Source organism: Notothenia rossii, assembly GCF_949606895.1.
Source record: "Notothenia rossii genome assembly, chromosome: 6".
NCBI lineage: Eukaryota > Metazoa > Chordata > Actinopteri > Perciformes > Nototheniidae > Notothenia > Notothenia rossii.
Genome location: NC_136909.1, coordinates 56,397,121 through 56,414,545, shown reverse-complemented (window position 1 = coordinate 56,414,545; position 17,425 = coordinate 56,397,121). Strand labels below are relative to the sequence as shown.

At 42.1% G+C, this 17,425-nt stretch overlaps 1 protein-coding gene across 7 annotated transcripts in view; it reads right to left on the bottom strand.

Annotated features, from left to right (window-relative positions):
- The window catches only part of rasgrp3 (RAS guanyl releasing protein 3 (calcium and DAG-regulated)), a 144,204-nt gene that overhangs the window by 116,643 nt on the left and 10,136 nt on the right, over nucleotides 1–17,425 (bottom strand). For 2 of the 7 annotated variants that reach the window (XM_079689265.1, XM_079689272.1), the window contains exons 1-2: nucleotides 10,465–10,709; nucleotides 5,857–5,984 (exon numbers count right to left, since the gene is read on the bottom strand). The exons of 1 other annotated variant lie outside the window; for it this stretch is intronic. The gene's annotated coding sequence lies outside the window, so the exon portion shown is untranslated. Of the gene's footprint in view, nucleotides 1–246; nucleotides 333–5,372; nucleotides 5,407–5,856; nucleotides 5,985–10,464; nucleotides 10,711–17,425 lie in introns of those variants that run through there. 4 more of the 7 variants (XM_079689266.1, XM_079689271.1, XM_079689267.1 and 1 more) reach the window with 4 other exon arrangements.

Sequence of the window (17,425 nt, the reverse complement as noted above, 5' to 3'; positions counted from 1 at the left end):
GCTGGAGAGGGGGCGGGGCTTATTTCCATGTAAATACTGTGGTGGAAACCAACTACAACAAAATTAACCTATTTTACAGTGATTTAATTGGAATACACGTTTCAAAATGATGCTGAAGTAACTACATACTGATACCGGTTAGAAAAAAACATGAATTAATGCTTTGACAAGTCTACAGACAAGACGGCAAGTGAAAAACCTTTTAAAATGCGTGTTTTCTGAATGGATCAATCAGGCTAAACTCACCTGTATCTGCTCCGTCCACACTCACAACAACGTCCTAAAGACAGAATTAATGCAGCGATTGTATTCGCCATGACAGTCTGTGGTTTGTACATGTTTTGTTTTTTTTCCACTTTTTTCCAGGTCTGAACAGAGCTGGGAGGAGTTGATTAAAGAGACTCGTACACACACACACACACACACACACACACACACACACACACACACACACACACACACACACACACACACACACACACACACACACACACACACACACACACACACACACACACACACACACACACACACACACACACACACACACACACACACACACACACACACACACTTCACTGTGCACTGCTGAATGATGTACAGTACGTTTGACCCTTGAAGGCTATTTCTTCTGCTCTGAAATTGAATATATTTGTTACCTATAAATAGAATTTTAGATTTTTAGATTTAATTTTGGATTTGTGAATGGGAGAAGTAGTAGATGGAAAACATACCAAACAGTAATTATTCAAAGTAGAGTATTTAATTTTATATATGGTAATACTAAGGAGGCATAAGCCTATATGATGATATCATGTTTGACATTATTGATATTAAAAAAGTGATTTTTCCATGTCATTCGTGTGTTTTTCTTATCAAAAAGTTATGTAAGCTCCAAATCCAATAGTTTCCCTCAATGGCCTTTGTGCCCTGGCATGTGGCATTTGCGCCCTGAAAAAATGTGTGACACAAAAGGCCAAATGGCCTTGCCCCTAAGATGACAAAATTCCAAGCCTGCCAACGAGGCGTTCTGGGACAGCATAGACAGGTCTTTTAGAGTTTTACTCGCTACAGGGTGTACTTTGAGGGTTTGTGACTGCAGACTATTTACATGCATAAAAACCTTCATAACACAACAGAATGCCATCAAAATGTTGCTGTATTGTTATTTGTCAATTGTAGGAAAATCCAAATATGGCTTCTTTTTGTTTTGTTTTATATTTATGTATTCCCTGTGGTTTTTGTTAAGTCTGGAACAAGCCATAAACAGAAAATGTATATATTATTATATACTTTTGATGGCAAACATGTTAGCATACAGTTGCTCATTTATACTTCCAGCACTAACAGAATAACATGATATGTTATTTGGAGTTGTTCTGCTTGCCTGTTCTTGAATGAAAGCTGTACCTACCTACTCTCTATGACCAGCTGCTACTGTAAGGAGACATGTGTGGCTCTTTAGCTGCTAAATGCTACACTGTGATCACTAGCTGTCTATGTGCTGTTAGTCACTGGACGGTGTTTGGGGGTTTGTTAGAGCTTTTTCCAAACAGTGAAAGTTAACCAAAACAGTTCCAGGTTTAATTATTATCAGTTTTCATAACACAATTACACAACAAGTAATTCATTTGTGCCTGTGCTACATTAGAACAAAAAAAACTAACAAAAAAACAAGGTAATTTATGTAGAGCATTTTTTGAATTTTCATCAGCAGCAGCAACAAAAACTATGTTGAATTAGGCACAGCAGCATCTTCAAAAATCAACATCATGGAAACACCGTCCATCCGCGCCATGAAACCAAAAAAATGATCTGTAAGACAATGGAAGTGCTCCAGCAGAAAAGGCCTGCAGAGTCTGTGGTCATTTGTTGTAGGATCAACACTACAAAAGCAAAAGCATAACCAATGTACCTTTTCAAAACAAAAGCAGCTTGGCTTGCTTGAGAAAAATTCCATCGAAATCCATAAAATCACGTTAATGCTGAATACAGGTGTATAGCAGCCATTGGCAATCGCCATGTTGTTACTGTCAGATAGCTGATCTCTAAGGCATGTCCTTTGTCCTGACACCAGATTAATGCTTTGCTGAATACTTTCTGAACATAATGTGATCATTCAGTGTTAAAAGACTACTGTGAAATAGATTACAAAAGGTCAGATGCCAATAAGCAAAGAAGGCCCTCCTAGCAAAAAAAAATGAAACATGTCTATGACCCTAATTTTCAGGTTCATAATTGTGTTTTATCCCTTTCCTAGGACATGTCTCCATGCTTTAATGTTCAAATTGATCTTTATTTCTCTCATACTGCCTGTACTGCAGCACCTCTTTTCACCCTCTGTCTGAAACCAGAGCCCAGTCTGCTCTGACAATCTCACTGTGTCACCCAGGAAATGAGCCGGATTTGTGGGTAGGCTGAGTGTTAAAGGTGCATTAAACTGGTTTAATAACATTTATTTTGGATTAACTGACAAGCTTCTTTGGATCTACTGAGGATCCCCATTATAGCTCTGGTGGGTTCTGTCACTTAGAGATGTCCCGCCCCTTAGCCTATCATGTACAATGTGATGGAGCACTAGCCAATAGGAACTTGAGTGTTACATAGTGATGTCACTAGTGCACAGGAGTAAACAGATGAGTCCGTTTCAAGTGGGAGTAAACACAGGGATTTGAGCCTTTGCAGACCATTTACATGCACACAAATCTATAGAACAGGAAAGGGAAACAGCAGAAAGCGCCTCTTTAAGCATTTGACACATAAAGGTGACTGCTTCCTGTTAAACGTCATCTAAATGACTGGAATTCCATTTTCAAGAGCATGGAGACAGCTTCAAATAGACTTTCCATGTCTCCATTAGTAACACCTGCTTATCCTGTGCAGGGTCACAAGGGGCTAGAGGTTGTGTGTTCATTACACATTGCACAATAACAGGAGTAGTTGAGAGACTCAAGCACTTCAAGACCCATCTGTCAGTGGCACGACATACAGCGTCTATTTACAGACCCACAGCATTCTGGTCAAGTCAATGTGCATCTGACTGGGCCAGGAGTTAATGTTGGCATAGTGGAGGAAAACAAATGTGAATATTTTGTGGTGATAGTTAACATTATGCATAATATGCTTTCATTGTGTTCATAAAAACCTTTTTTATGAGATTGGGTATCTTTCCCATAATTTCTAACCTGTGATTGAAAGGAAGGCCATGTTAGCTTAATCTCCAATCCTACTGAGAGATACATTTCAAGTGCAACTGGAAAAACACATCCGTAAAGTCAGGCCTGCACCATGAGGTTTGATAGCAAAGCTAATGTGATATTTCTGCCTGACAGCATCAAATTCAAATAAAAAAACTCTAGTAATGCAGAAAACTGTCAAAGAGTGTTTGAGTCTCCTCATTGGCTGTTTCAAAATGAAGATCTGGCATTGAAGCTGCCTTCCCATGATGCAGCTCTCGCTCACTGCGAGGATGTGTGTAGAGCCTTTCGTTGAAAACAGCTAGTTAGTTTTGTTTCTATGGTTACCTTCCATGCTAGCCTGTCCTGTGTCATAGCTGTCTTCTAATTGGTTGCCCTTTACAAGATCATTGGCATTCAAGGTCAAAGTTAAAATAATTTGAGAGGATTGTGAACCCTGTGTGTGATGCTTCCTCACATGCTGCAGGCTGCCAAGCATTAGCTGAAAGCGTAAGGACGGCCCTCATCTGAATCTCACTCAGTGTTGATGTTCAGACAGAGAGCATAGATATGATAGAAGCCTTATTGCAGATTCCCATAGAAGAGCATGACAGATGTATTGAGATTTCTCTGGAGTGATGAACGTCTTAAACCTCATTTAGAAGTCAATATTCCATAATGCACATGACCAGAGTACCTTAATAAGCTCTTCCTGCTCTTCCTATGGCAGTAGCCATTAGACATCACTTACAGTTTTCTACCGTGACATCTACCCTGGAATAGTGCTGTGTTAATATTGCTACGATTACCATGGACAGTGGAGAACAAGATGCAAAATAACACATCCACTAAAAAAACATGACATGCATAATGTGATCATTTTTGCACAACAAGGATATATTAACTGATACCTGTTTGATTTTGCTTTACTGCAGAGCATACAGTGTTAATCACAGGCAAACACTAAAATGCACATACAGGTATTTGAATATTCAGAGCCCGTCTGTCTTTTGTGTGTGGGAGAGAACTAGAGTCCTTGGAGGAAACCCACACAGACACTTCATCACAGAAAGCCCCCCAGCCAGACTATATTCCATCATTTCACAAAACACTACAGCAGCTATTCTTGACTGTTCCTATCACACATTAGCACCAAATCTTGGGTGAATAACTGACTTGTTCTAGCTTGATCTTGGCAGAGACTCATTTTTGTCTTTTGACCTTGACCCGATACCATGTCATGGTGTTGAACTTGTCATTACATCTGAGTCCTCGGAATTGAGTTGGATTTAACTGTGCTGCCACTGTTTAAGTCAAAGCATAAATCAAATATTAAAGGAGATGCATAAATAAAACTAAAATGAGCATGCTAATCTGTTTCACGTGCTTCTGACAGCGTGACCTGTCGCCACCTCCCAAACAACAAGCAGGCCATTCTGAACTTTTGAAAGGTTTCCCTTCACTTTGTCTGTGTGGAAATCACGCTGCTTCCAAACTGCGTAAAACATTAATGAGTTATATGTCAATTGCTACGGGATACACACACTGACACATTCTTATGTTTTTCCTCCGTTTGATTTCACAGCCCGGCTGTGCATGTTACAGTCAGCTGTGCCCTTTAGCATGACTTGTGCTTTTCTGCCTCCTCAATGGGTCACTGTGTCTCTGCCTCTGGTTTGCGATGCGTCATTGTGTATTTCAGTCGTAGTCCAGTGACATAGACTGCTAGTAGGTACATAAACAGACATCCATTCAGACAATATATAAAATACAAAGGTGCACACCTGCACAGACACAAAGTAGGCTACAATGCTCTTCAAAGCCCTGCCACATATTAACATATGTTTAACTTTCACAAAATACCAATCCAGCAATGCTACACAACGGGAATGCCAACTTGTTCTTCTCAACACACACACACGCGCACACGCACACGCACAAACAGGACGCGCTAGAGAGGGGGCGGGGCTTATTTCCATGTAAATACTGTGGTGGAAACCAACTACAACAAAATTAACCTATTTTACAGTGATTTAATTGTAATACACGTTTCAAAATGATGCTGAAGTAACTACATACTGATACCGGTTAGAAAAAAACATGAATTAATGCTTTGACAAGTCTGCAGACAAGACGGCAAGCGAAAAACCTTTTAAAATGCGTGTTTTCTGAATGGATCAATCAGGCTAAACTCACCTGTATCTGCTCCGTCCACACTCACAAAAACGTCCTAAAGACAGAATTAATGCAGCGATTGTATTCGCCATGACAGTCTGTGGTTTGTACATGTTTCACTTTTTTCCAGTTTCTGAACAGAGCTGGGAGGAGTTGATTAAAGAGACTCTCGTACACACACACACACACACACACACACACACACACACACACACACACACACACACACACACACACACACACACACACACACACACACACACACACACACACACACACACACACACACACACACACACACACACACACACACACACACACTGCTTCAGCCCATCACTGACAGCCTAAACTACACAAGAAAGTCAAAGTACTAAAGCTGAGCAGAGAACTACTTGCCTAAACTGTAAACTGTAATTTGGTCCAATATTCTTGAAAGGCAACAAGCCCATAAACGTTCTAGCTGTCACAGAAAGTAGCTGTTATAAATCTATATTTCAGATCTTACCCCCCGTACAGCAGCGTGACAGCATTCTGGCTGTAGAGCAGTGTGTTTCTGCTGCTGCTGTCAGAGGCTCCCATGGTGGAGCTACACTACGCTGACCTCCGCCTCCTCATGTTGGTAAACACAGCAGCCTGGAGCAGCAGCATGTGACCCCCCCCACACACACACACACACACACACACACACACACACACACACACACACACACACACACACACACACACACACACACACACACACACACACACACACACACACACACACACACACACACACACACACACACACACACACACACACACACACACACACACACACACAGGTTATGAGAACATTACATGTGACGGATTATGTAATCACTTCAAAATAAAGATCAAAATATTAGAGGTCGATGCACTGCCTGGATTTTCTTTTTGGTTTTAATTTAGTCCGCTTTCATCCTTCTTTATTTTAAATATTTTTATTTAAATGCAGTAGGTAAACACCTGATTTATTTAACCGAAAGTTTCATTTATGTGTATACCTAAAACAGAATTAGCAAACTATAATATCCTGTAGTGCTAGCCTATAATTTAAGAGGACACATTTGTACTACTAAATTGTTCATTCTTATCTAATGATTTGTTGTCTTACAGAATACACTTAGGTAAAAAACATCGTATTGATATTTATTTTCTCTTGTTAATTGGCAGTGAATGTAATATTGAAGTAATCCAAAAGTAACAGAAAGTAATCGGGTTACATTACTTTTGTATTGTGATATTGATGAGTAACTGATTTGACTTGTTAGTAGTAACAGTAACAAATTTCATTTATAAGGTAACCCTCCTAACTCTGCTTACAGATGTTCACATCCTGAACCCCACACCCACATGGTAAAGTCACATTAAAGGCAGTGTGTTTTATCTGTGTTTCATTCTCTCTTTTGGGGTAGAGGAACATGTTGTAAATATTAAAAATAATATCCTTATAAAGCTGCTGGAACGTCAGAAGGATGATTATTTGCGTCTTTGATTGATATTTTAAAGAACGCTTTGCAACCTGCTAAAATAATAACACACAATTAGTGTAACAGGCAAACCCACATTTCGAAAAGATTACCTTGCGCTCAAATTATTGATCTCCTCATTATATCGAACACACTTATTTCAGTACGCTGGTCTGAGGTATGCTTGCACATTCTTTATTTATTAATACCAGTTTATGTTCGGGAAAAGGCATTTGCACAGTTTTTGTATTATAACACTTGAGTAAATTATATTATTACTTCAATTGTACCAGATCAAAAGTGTTCACCTGGGTATGCTTGCTATTGTAACCTAAACCCAAGGCAGGTTTTAACTGTATATCCGATTTTATTCTAGCTGTTTACAGTAAAGGAGACCATTCTAGAACTGTGTTGCTCTCAAAGTGGGTGTGAATTCACATTTAAAAGGAGCACATTAGGAATGGAGGTGAATATGGGAGCAGACTAGACATGTTGGAGTCATGTGCGGTCTGCAGCTGGAGACAGATGTTACAGCGACCTTGGCTCAGCAGATGGCCTCTAAGTCTATGTATGAATAATGTGTGTGGTTGTGTCTGTGTGTGTGTGTGTATGTATGTATGTGTTCACAGCTGTTATCACATAGTACATATCTTAAATACGGTTTGTAAGTCTGGTTTATACAACCAACTAATGATCAAGCAAAAGAAACTGAAGAATATTGCAAGTGGGCAAGATGTAAACTGAAAATATTCATTTTTTGCATAAATTGATCCCTGTTAGCAGACATGTAGCAATTAGAATTGATAAAGAGCAGGTGTTTTTCAACTAAATGAGTTAGAATCCAATATTCTTTCTCCTTCTAGCTCTTTTCGTACGGTGGCCAACAGGTGCAATGGGCCAAAACCAATGGAAATGAAGAAACATCATGACAAAATTAAAAACACATGCAGCATTTAGAAAACATTCCCCAGCTTGGTGAATCATGCGCAGCATTTACTAAAAGGGCTGCATAAAGGAAACACTGCAAATACAAAGCGATGCAAGAAACTCAAAACACAACGGACACCCGGGGACACTAAAAAGTGACGACTCAGCTGGGACAGGAGCGCTTGTTGACGTTCAGGGATTATAAAATTGGCCAACTGTTTCTGTTGGCAGAGTTAGTCTGTTTTTATAACTGTAAGTGTTTTGTCAGTATATTTGAATGACTAGGTTAGCTTTGTTAGCTACAGTAGCTAGTTTACAGCAGATCTGCAATAATATCGGAAGGAATTGTTTGCTCACATTGTTAAAATAAGCCAATAAAAGCTATATTTGACATTTCCAGTGACAGTTGGCTTACTTTATAATCCCTGAACGTTAACAAGCGCTCCAGTCCCACTTTTTAGGGTCCTCTAGAAACAGTTCTCGTTGTATTTTGACCTACAGGCTCTGCAGCATTTTGTATCTTCAGCATTTTGCTTATGCAGTGCCTTTAGTAAATAATGCGCATGTGTTGCCAAGTTGGTTTGCATGTGTTGTAGCACATTCGTGTTTTTAAATTTGCACCGTTTTTGAAACTGCAGCAAATGTTTAGTCATTGTAATGAATTTCTACCTGAAGGCCACCGTAGTTTTGGTATCCAAATACTCATGAGAAACACATCTGGCACTGTATCAGGCAAATACTGCACCACGATCACCAGCCAACCTGCTGTAGGTTGTTTGGTGCTGAGCAGAGTGTGTACATTGGGTTATAACTGCTTAACAGTGCTAAGCAGTAGGCCATAAAACCAGACTTTATAATTAAAAAATGTGTGTGTGTGTGTGTGTGTGTTAGCGACTTATAAATCAAGTGGAGTCAGGGACTGCTCAGTGTGTCTGCTTTGTCACTATGATATGCTCACAGCTGTGCACACACAAGAATGCAAACCCGTAAATAAAAGCCAGGTATGGGTTTTTTAAATTGGTGTGGACAAGTTTTTTTTTCCCATACTTAGAAAACAGTTGCCATAATTAATATTTTGCTGTTATAAACTGAGTATGGAATCATTCTTTCGACTAAGATGCTTTTTGCTAACATCTAACGTTTGTCAGATTTTACATATTCATGTGCACATTATATTTATAGTGCGGTGCGTACTGTACCCTTTAAATGCCCTTTACAGAGCCACTTGACATTCAGTTGGATGAGGACACGGTGTCCAACAAGGCAATAGTGTCACTGGAGCTCACAGCTTATATAAATGTAGTTAATCAACAACAAATGTTTCTGTTTCTTTTAGTTTACCGATGATAAAGATGCACCAAAGACACCCATTTATACCCAATAAATAAAGACATGTGTTCAAATGTATTTCAGAAATCCCACTTTTCATTTCAATATGCTTCTTCAGTTCACTCATAACAACTATTTCTGGGACCACTAGAGACCTTGCACATGAACAGTTAATATCAAGGACATTTCAGTAGTGCAACAATTGAGCCACAAATTACAACACTGACCTTACACGGTCTAAACACTCATTTTGAGATGGCTTGTCCAAGGCTGTGTTCCACTACCATAGAGGACGTATAGTACTCAAGGAGGAGCAGTTAGGGCACATTGCAAGATGATTGTGTTTGCAGTTACATGTCTACATAAATAATGTCATTAATAGATGCTCCATGCTAGCTCACTCAACTACATAGAAACTGAACATTTACATAGCATTTATTTTCTCATTTTTACTTACTAAATTAAAATTATTAACAGATTAAACAAAACGCCTAAATCTGAAGGGCAGCTATTCCGAATTATATATATATTTTTCTACAGCAACAACGTGTTTAAGGATCAGAGTAAAGAGTCCTGTCTGACTCACAGGCTCTCATGCTGGTCTAACCAATGATGTAAAAGGCATAATGCTATGTGTTGTACCGGATAATACAGGGTAATCATATACCTTTTTTATAAACAGATACAATTATGAATTAATTGTTATAAAAAACATTTTGTAATTGTGTGTGAAACCTAATGTACTGTCCATAGGATCGGTCATTATGTGAATTCACTCCATTGTTCTGCTAGCTGTTTTACAATAATCTGCACATACTGCCATGGAGGCGTGTGGTGCAGTGGGATAGTGCGTTGGTGGTGGGATCAGGGGAGCACAGGTTCAAACCCCACAGCATGTTGTTGTGTCCCTGAGACACTTCACCCCAAATTGCTCCTGTGGGGAATTGCCCACAGTATTGAGTATGTAAGTTGCTTTGGATGAAAGCGTCTAACAAGTAACATGTAATGTAACACAGCAAGTTGGAAATACTGTACCAAGGACAAAAACTATACCCAAGACTCAATCAAATATAAAGTAAAAAGTAAGTGTTGACAAAAACAGCTATCCTGCCAAATCTTTCACAGAAGGGAGAGTTACAGTGGGTACATGATCATTGTCTATACAAAACAGCACAACATGGTCACAAAATGCAAAAAGAGTAGGCCTACATTACAATTCCCATTTAGCTGATAACATTAATATATTTTAGGTTCAACCTTTCCAAAGTAATTAAGTTTGACGCTATGAGACCACTGTTTTTTAAGTTAGAAGCTTTTTTTTTTGAAGGTTTTTATTCAAACATTGAGACAGCTATGTAGCACCTTACCTCATCTGAGACTTCCACCAGCCAAGATCTACCAGCAGAGCACATGGATCCTTCTTTTAAACATGTTCATGTACAGATCCACCTTTTGTCTGTTCAAATCCACATCAAAACACAAATCCAGCTGGATCCAAAAGGCTGAGCCCAGCATAGCTCTCCGATGTCCTAACTCCTTCTTCAGATGGCCCTCTATCATCCTACAGCCCTTTGCCTGTCTCTGCCATGTAGGACTGCTGTGTGTTCAGCCAGCACTGATCCCAGTGTCTGACTTGTTTGTCTAAATGACCACTAGACTTCCTTCAATTCTTTCCCAACTTAGTTTTCCTGCCTGTGTTGGTTGGTTTCCCTGGACCGAGCTAAATATAGAGACCACACAAGGTAAAGTGGAAAAGACCAGAGCAGGAAATGTATGACAATATGCCTGTGCGCACGTTCTTGTTTGTGTCTTCCTGTTTTAAATCCACCAACATTAATGATAACTCTGTAAGGTAAAAGTCCAGGGAACTAATGTATGTGGGGGTTACTTGCCCAAGTTTAGGTGATAACATGTATTTGTTCTGTAGTTACTTCACAACATGTATGGTGGAGTGTGTGTGCACCTGTGTGTGTGTGTGTGTGTGTGTGTGTGTGTGTGTGTGTGTGTGTGTGTGTGTGTGTGTGTGTGTGTGTGTGTGTGTGTGTGTGTGTGTGTGTGTGTGTGCGCGTGCTACATTGTTGCCCTGTGTTTGTGTGAGAGGGTCAACCCATCCCATATTCCCCTCTAATGACGTTGTACACATTGTTTTGTCTCTCTGGGCTTCTAAAAATGTCTGCCTAAACAAAAACACTGACTGCACATCCTGCCGCCTGGCTGGACAAAAATAATTGAACTCCAACTTTTATTGTCTCTCACACATTTTCAACAAGGGACTGAATAACAGCTACTGTGGGGAGGGGTAACTGGAATTTAGCGTGATTAATTTGGGCCATGTGTATGTCACTGAACCCAACATTATTGCATATGTAATGGAAATGCCTGGCTGCAAACGGTGAAATAATAACGTTTCACACACCGTGACTGGTGTGGTGAAGATCTCTGAAAAGTTATGCTGACCTGCTAACTATAACACTGCTCATTTGAATATGTATATTTCTACAAAAAAGTATATGAAGAGGTGTACACAGTATGTAAGGTCATAGGATTATAAATGTGTGAAGTTATCCCTCTGTTTTCTTCAACCCATGATTACATTACATGTTACTTGTTAGACGCTTTTATCCAAAGCGACTTACATACTCAATACTGTGGGTAATCCCCAGGAGCAATTTGGGGTGAAGTGTCTCAAGACACAACGACATGCTGACTGCAGTGGGGCGTGAACCTGTGCTCCCTTGATCCGAACACCAAGGCTCTATCCACTGCGCCACACGCCTCCTACATAGATAGAATACAATAGAATAGAATTCCTTTATTGTCATCGCACCAGGTACAACAACATTTTAAAAAGCAATTCTCGCAGTGCATTTCCACATAAAACGAAAAAATATATATCTATATAAACATATAAACATATACACACATAAACATATGCTCACACATCCATACCAACATGCATACATGCCCACACATAATTTAAATACAGTTTACAATATAAAAAACGCAGGGAGTCAATATTTGGCATCTCTGATGTCGATCAGTTAATAAATTAATAAAACTATTAAAAAGTAGTGCAGTTGCAAATTGTTACTGTGTGTGTGCTAGTTCAGCATTTGACGGTGTTCAGTTCTCGTACTGTATGGCTCTGGGGTAGAAACTGTTTTTCAGTCGGTTTGTCCTTGATTTAATTGACCTGTACTGTCTACCGGAGGGCAGAAGAGCAAGCAGGAAGTGTCCAGGGTGTGAAGAGTCTTACATGATACATGATGAAATATGAACCGTATGAGCCATTGCTTTATCAGCTTTAATCTAACTTTCTGTTACTGTTTAGATTTTTGTTTATTTTCTTTTTATTTGTTTATTCATTCAATTTTTTCTTTGTTGTGATTTGCCTATACTGGATGTTGAAATATGAGTTTATATTCTGAACAAAGTGCTCCTGTTCAATGAAATAAGCTGATCAATAAAAAATATTAAAACAATGAAAAATACCAATTTCAACATCCCAATCTCAATGTTTAGGTTCCCTTGTGTTGTGTCTACACTCTCAAGACCACACCGTTAATGTACAGTGAGGGTTATTATCAGGGCTGCACATAACTGGTGCGCAGGTGCGCATGCGCACCCCCCGCCAAAAAAGAGCACCGGATCATTTGAAAGAAGGCGCATTTGCGCACCTACATTGAGCAGCCTGTCCTCCCACAAAAAACGACCAAATATGTCGATTGTTTAAGCAGCTTAGATTACGACCCATAGCCACGTTTTAAAGTGTAGCACCTCTAGTGGTCGTGTAAGAAACAACATGCTCCCGTTTATTCGTTTATTCACAAATAACCCTCTCTGGAAAATCCGAAATTGTAGAATAGTTTGGCCTTTAAAATGCTTTTTGATTAGATTTCTAGCGAGAAGTGTATATTGTACTTTTAGAATCCACGTCCAGTGGACTCGGGCGGACGGCCCGGGGGCAAGGCAGAGTCCAAGGTGGGGGACTCGGGCGGACGGCCCGGGGGAAAGGTAGAGTCAATGGTGGGGCGAAGGCCACAGCGGGCGAACTCAGGGGGCCGAACATGAGGGCGAAGGCAGCGGCAGGAAGAGTCAGGGGGCCGGGCCCGAGGGTGAGGACCGCGGCAGGAAGAGTCATGGGGCCGGGCCCGAGGGCGAAGACCGCGGCACTCAAGGGGCCGGGCTCGAGGGCGAAGACCACGGCCCTCAGGGGGCTGGGGTCCCAGGGGGCCGGGCTCGAGGGCGAAGACCGCGGCTCTCAGGGGCCGGGCTCGAGGGCGAAGACCGTGGCTCTCAGGGGGCCGAGCTCGAGGGCGAAGACCGTGGCTCTCAGGGGCCGGGCTCTCAGGGGGCCGGGCTCAAGGGCGAAGACCAGACAGCTCCGGAGGCTGGGTAGGACCTGGTGTCGGCCGAACAGGAACCAGAGCCGGTGGGACAGGCTTCGGCAGGATCCCCCACGGAAGAGGACCAGGAGTTGGCAGGACCTCCGGCGAGACAGGTGATGGCGGGGCCTCCGACGGAACAGGACATAGGATTGGCAGGACCCCCGGCAGGAGAGTAGTCGGCGGGACCTCCAACGGGACTGGACATGGAGCTGGCAGGACCCCTAGCGGAACCTCCAACGGCACAGGACATAGGGTTGGCAGGACCCCCGGCAGAAGAGTAGTCGGCGGGACCTCCAACGGGACAGGACATAGGGTTGGCAGGACCCCCGGCAGAAGAGTAGTCGGCGGGGACCCCAACGGGACAGGACATGGAGTTGGCAGGACCCCCAGCGGAACCTCCAATGGCACTTGAGTAGGGACTTGAGTAGGGACTAGAGGAGGGACTAGAGAGGGGACTATGGCTGCTGGGGCCAGAACTGGGTCTGGAACCATGGCTGCTGGGGCAGGAACCGGGGCAGGAACCATGGCTGCTGGGGCCGGAACCATGGCTGCTGGGGCCAGAACTGGGTCTGGAACCATGGCTGCTGGGGCCAGAACTGGGGCCGGAACCATGGCCGCTGGGGCCAGAACTGGGGCCGGAACCATGGCTGCTTGGGCCAGAACTGGGTCTGGAACCATGGCTGCTAGGACCAGAACCGGGGCTGGAACCATGGCTGTAGGGTCCAGTACTGGGGCCGGAACCATGGTTGCTGGGGCCAGAACTGGGTCTCGAACCATGGCTGCTGGGGCCGGGAACCAGGGCCGGAACCATGGCTCTTGGGGCTCAGGCTGCTAGCCTGGACTTGCGACTCCTTCTTTTAGGAGCCGTTTGGAGGCTCTGTGGACCTCCAAAAGCCAGACGAGTTCCAGACAACGGCTCCTGGACAGGAGCAGGAACTGGGGCAGAAGCAACGGCCGACTCCAAATGGAACACACCGATGCGCGTGGTGTCAAAATGGATATTGGGAGATAACAAACCGAGAGGAAATCCAAAATCCAGCTAGGTAGGAATTTCACCAAGTCTGGTTTCTCCATAGTCATCTGGCGCACCTCTGCCAGAGCAGCCTCTCACAGCTGAACCCCGGACGCTCCCCTCCATCGATCAGAGCAGTTATCCAAAAAAAAGGAAAACTCCAAATATTCCTGCTCAAAAGGATCTGCTGGGCCCATATCTGGTGGGTTCGTACTGTTACGGTGAGTGAAGCAAGCAGGACCCAAATGCAGATAACGCTGAAAATGCCTTTATTTCAAGGATAATATAGACCAGGGGTGGGGAACCTTTTTCCTCTCAAGGGCCATTATAATTTTTTCAACATCCTCCGAGGGCCGTACAAATTATTGACCTGTGCTTAAAAAAACAAAAAAAAAGCCCATTCATTGGGCCTTTCTTTCATGCTGTGCAAAGAAAAAGCAACCTCTTAATCCAGATATCTCACCATGACTCGCGCATGCATGCACGTGCACGGTGTGGCATGACCACCACAACAGAAAGATATGGACACAAGATGTGTGCAAATGTATTTAGTTTCATATCCATGTGGACACAATTTAAGTGGGGGGGGTACCTCACACCCTTTAGGGGGGTCCGGGTGGCATGCTCCCCCGGGAAGATTTGTTTTTAAATGTTTAAGTTAAAAGCATCAATCTGGTGCACTTTGAGAGCAACATGAAGAGATCTATGGATACATCTCTCAACATCCATATGAAACAGAACTGTAAGCAGATTTTCTTTTTGGATATTTTACAAATCAGTCCCCTTTCAAACTGTATTCTTCTTTATTAATAACAACTTTGTTTTACTGTCATACAGTATTTTATACCTGTTTACTTTATTCTCTTATTTTTTACTATAATGATCATATCAATAAAAATAATAATAATAATAATAATAATAATACATTACATTTATAAAGGGCTTTTCCTGGTTCTCAAAGCGCTTAAAAGCAAGTAAAACATTGACTGTATGATCAGTATGACAGATGAACAGATCGCCCACTGGGCTTGCAACTAAAGACACAGCCACGCAAAAACTGCGGCATGTATTTTGTACATAGCCGTGGGAACATGTTTCAAATGGGGGGTGCTGCGGGGATGACACCAGGGCCGGTTTTGACCAATTTGCTGCCCTATAGGCACGATTTTAGCTGGCAATGAAAAATCTCTACAAAAGACCAATACACTTCAAACAGAGAAACGTATTGACATTGTGGACAGATTATATATATTTAATATATATATATAAATGAACTTGCTGTTCAGTTGGATCACTGTGCTGCTCCTGGCCTCTCCCTCCTAGAGAGAGAGGTGAAGTGTCTGCTTTATGCTGATGACCTTGTTCTGCTGTCTCCTACTGAACAAGGACTACAACAACAGCTGGACATAGTAGACCAGTACTGTAAGAACTGGGCCCTGGCAGTCAATATGAAGAAAACTAATTTGATGGTTTCCCAAAAACGCCCCAGATGTCAGAAGAACAAATACCAGTTTACCATAAATAATCATATCATCGAACATAGTATGAGTTACACCTACCTCGGTTTAACCATAACAGCATCAGGAAGTTTCAACATGGCAGTGAATGCACTCAAAGAAAAAGCCAGAAGAGCTCTAAATGCAATTAAGAGAACATTTTATAATGTCCAAATTCCAATTCAAATCTGGCTCAAAATCTTTGATAGTGTAATCCAGCCCATTGCGCTGTACGGTAGTGAAGTATGGGGTCCACTCAGTCACCAGAGCTATACCCGCTGGGACAAACATCCAACAGAGTCTTTACATGCAGAATTCTGCAGATACATTTTACGTGTTCAGAGAAAAACACCAACAAATGCATGTAGAGCAGAATTAGGCAGATACCCACTGATCATTAACACTCAAAAGAGAGCACTGACATTCTTTAACCACCTTAGGTCCAGCCCCCGAGACACCCTCCACTGCAAAGCCCTCCAAAGCCAAGAGCTAACCCCAGAGAAGAGTCCCCTATGTCAGCTGGTGCTGAGGCTGAGGCTAGCTGCCCCCTCTCAGAGCCACTCTGACCAATCTCTCAACAACACTGCTCTCCAAACACCAATCACAGTCAAACGCATTATAACACAATGTAAAGACAACTGTTTACAACATTGGGAAGAAGAAACTAAAAGCCAAAGTAGATTAGAATGTTACCTGTCTCTAAACAGAGAGTATGAGCTGGCAGAGTATCTCTCTACTGTCAGAGATAGAAAGCAGAGACAGATCCTAACCAAGTACAGGCTCAGTGACCACAAACTGGCAATCGAAACAGGAAGACTCAAAAGATCCTGGCAACCAAAAGAGAACAGAACATGTGGTCACTGTACGACAGGTGAGACTGAGACAGAGATGCACGTCCTCCTGAAGTGCCAAACATTCAACCAAGTAAGGAGCATTTATTGGAACAAGTTGAACTCTGTAATCCCAGGTTTCAAGGAGGTTGATGACCTCTCAAGACTGAGAGTACTCCTAGGAGAAGGAGACAAGGCACACCTTGCTGTCCAATCTGTATACACATGCCACAACCTGAGGGACAGTGAATGAGACACACACACCCACCCACCCACACACCCACACCCACACACACCCACACCCACGCCCACACACACACACACACACACACACACACACACACACACACACACACACACAGAAATGTAATTGTATCACTGTATATATATATCATCAATAATATGTAAAAATTTGAAATGTATGTTAATGTTGTTAATTATTTTGTATTGTGATGCTTTGGCCACATTGTTTAATTTAACTTTCATGCCAATAAAGCCCCTTTGAATTGAAACGAATATAAAAAGGCTTCAAATGTATTTAGTATTGCATGAACATGTTTTAATTGGGGGTGGACTTCACATCCTCTAGGGGGGTCCGGGGG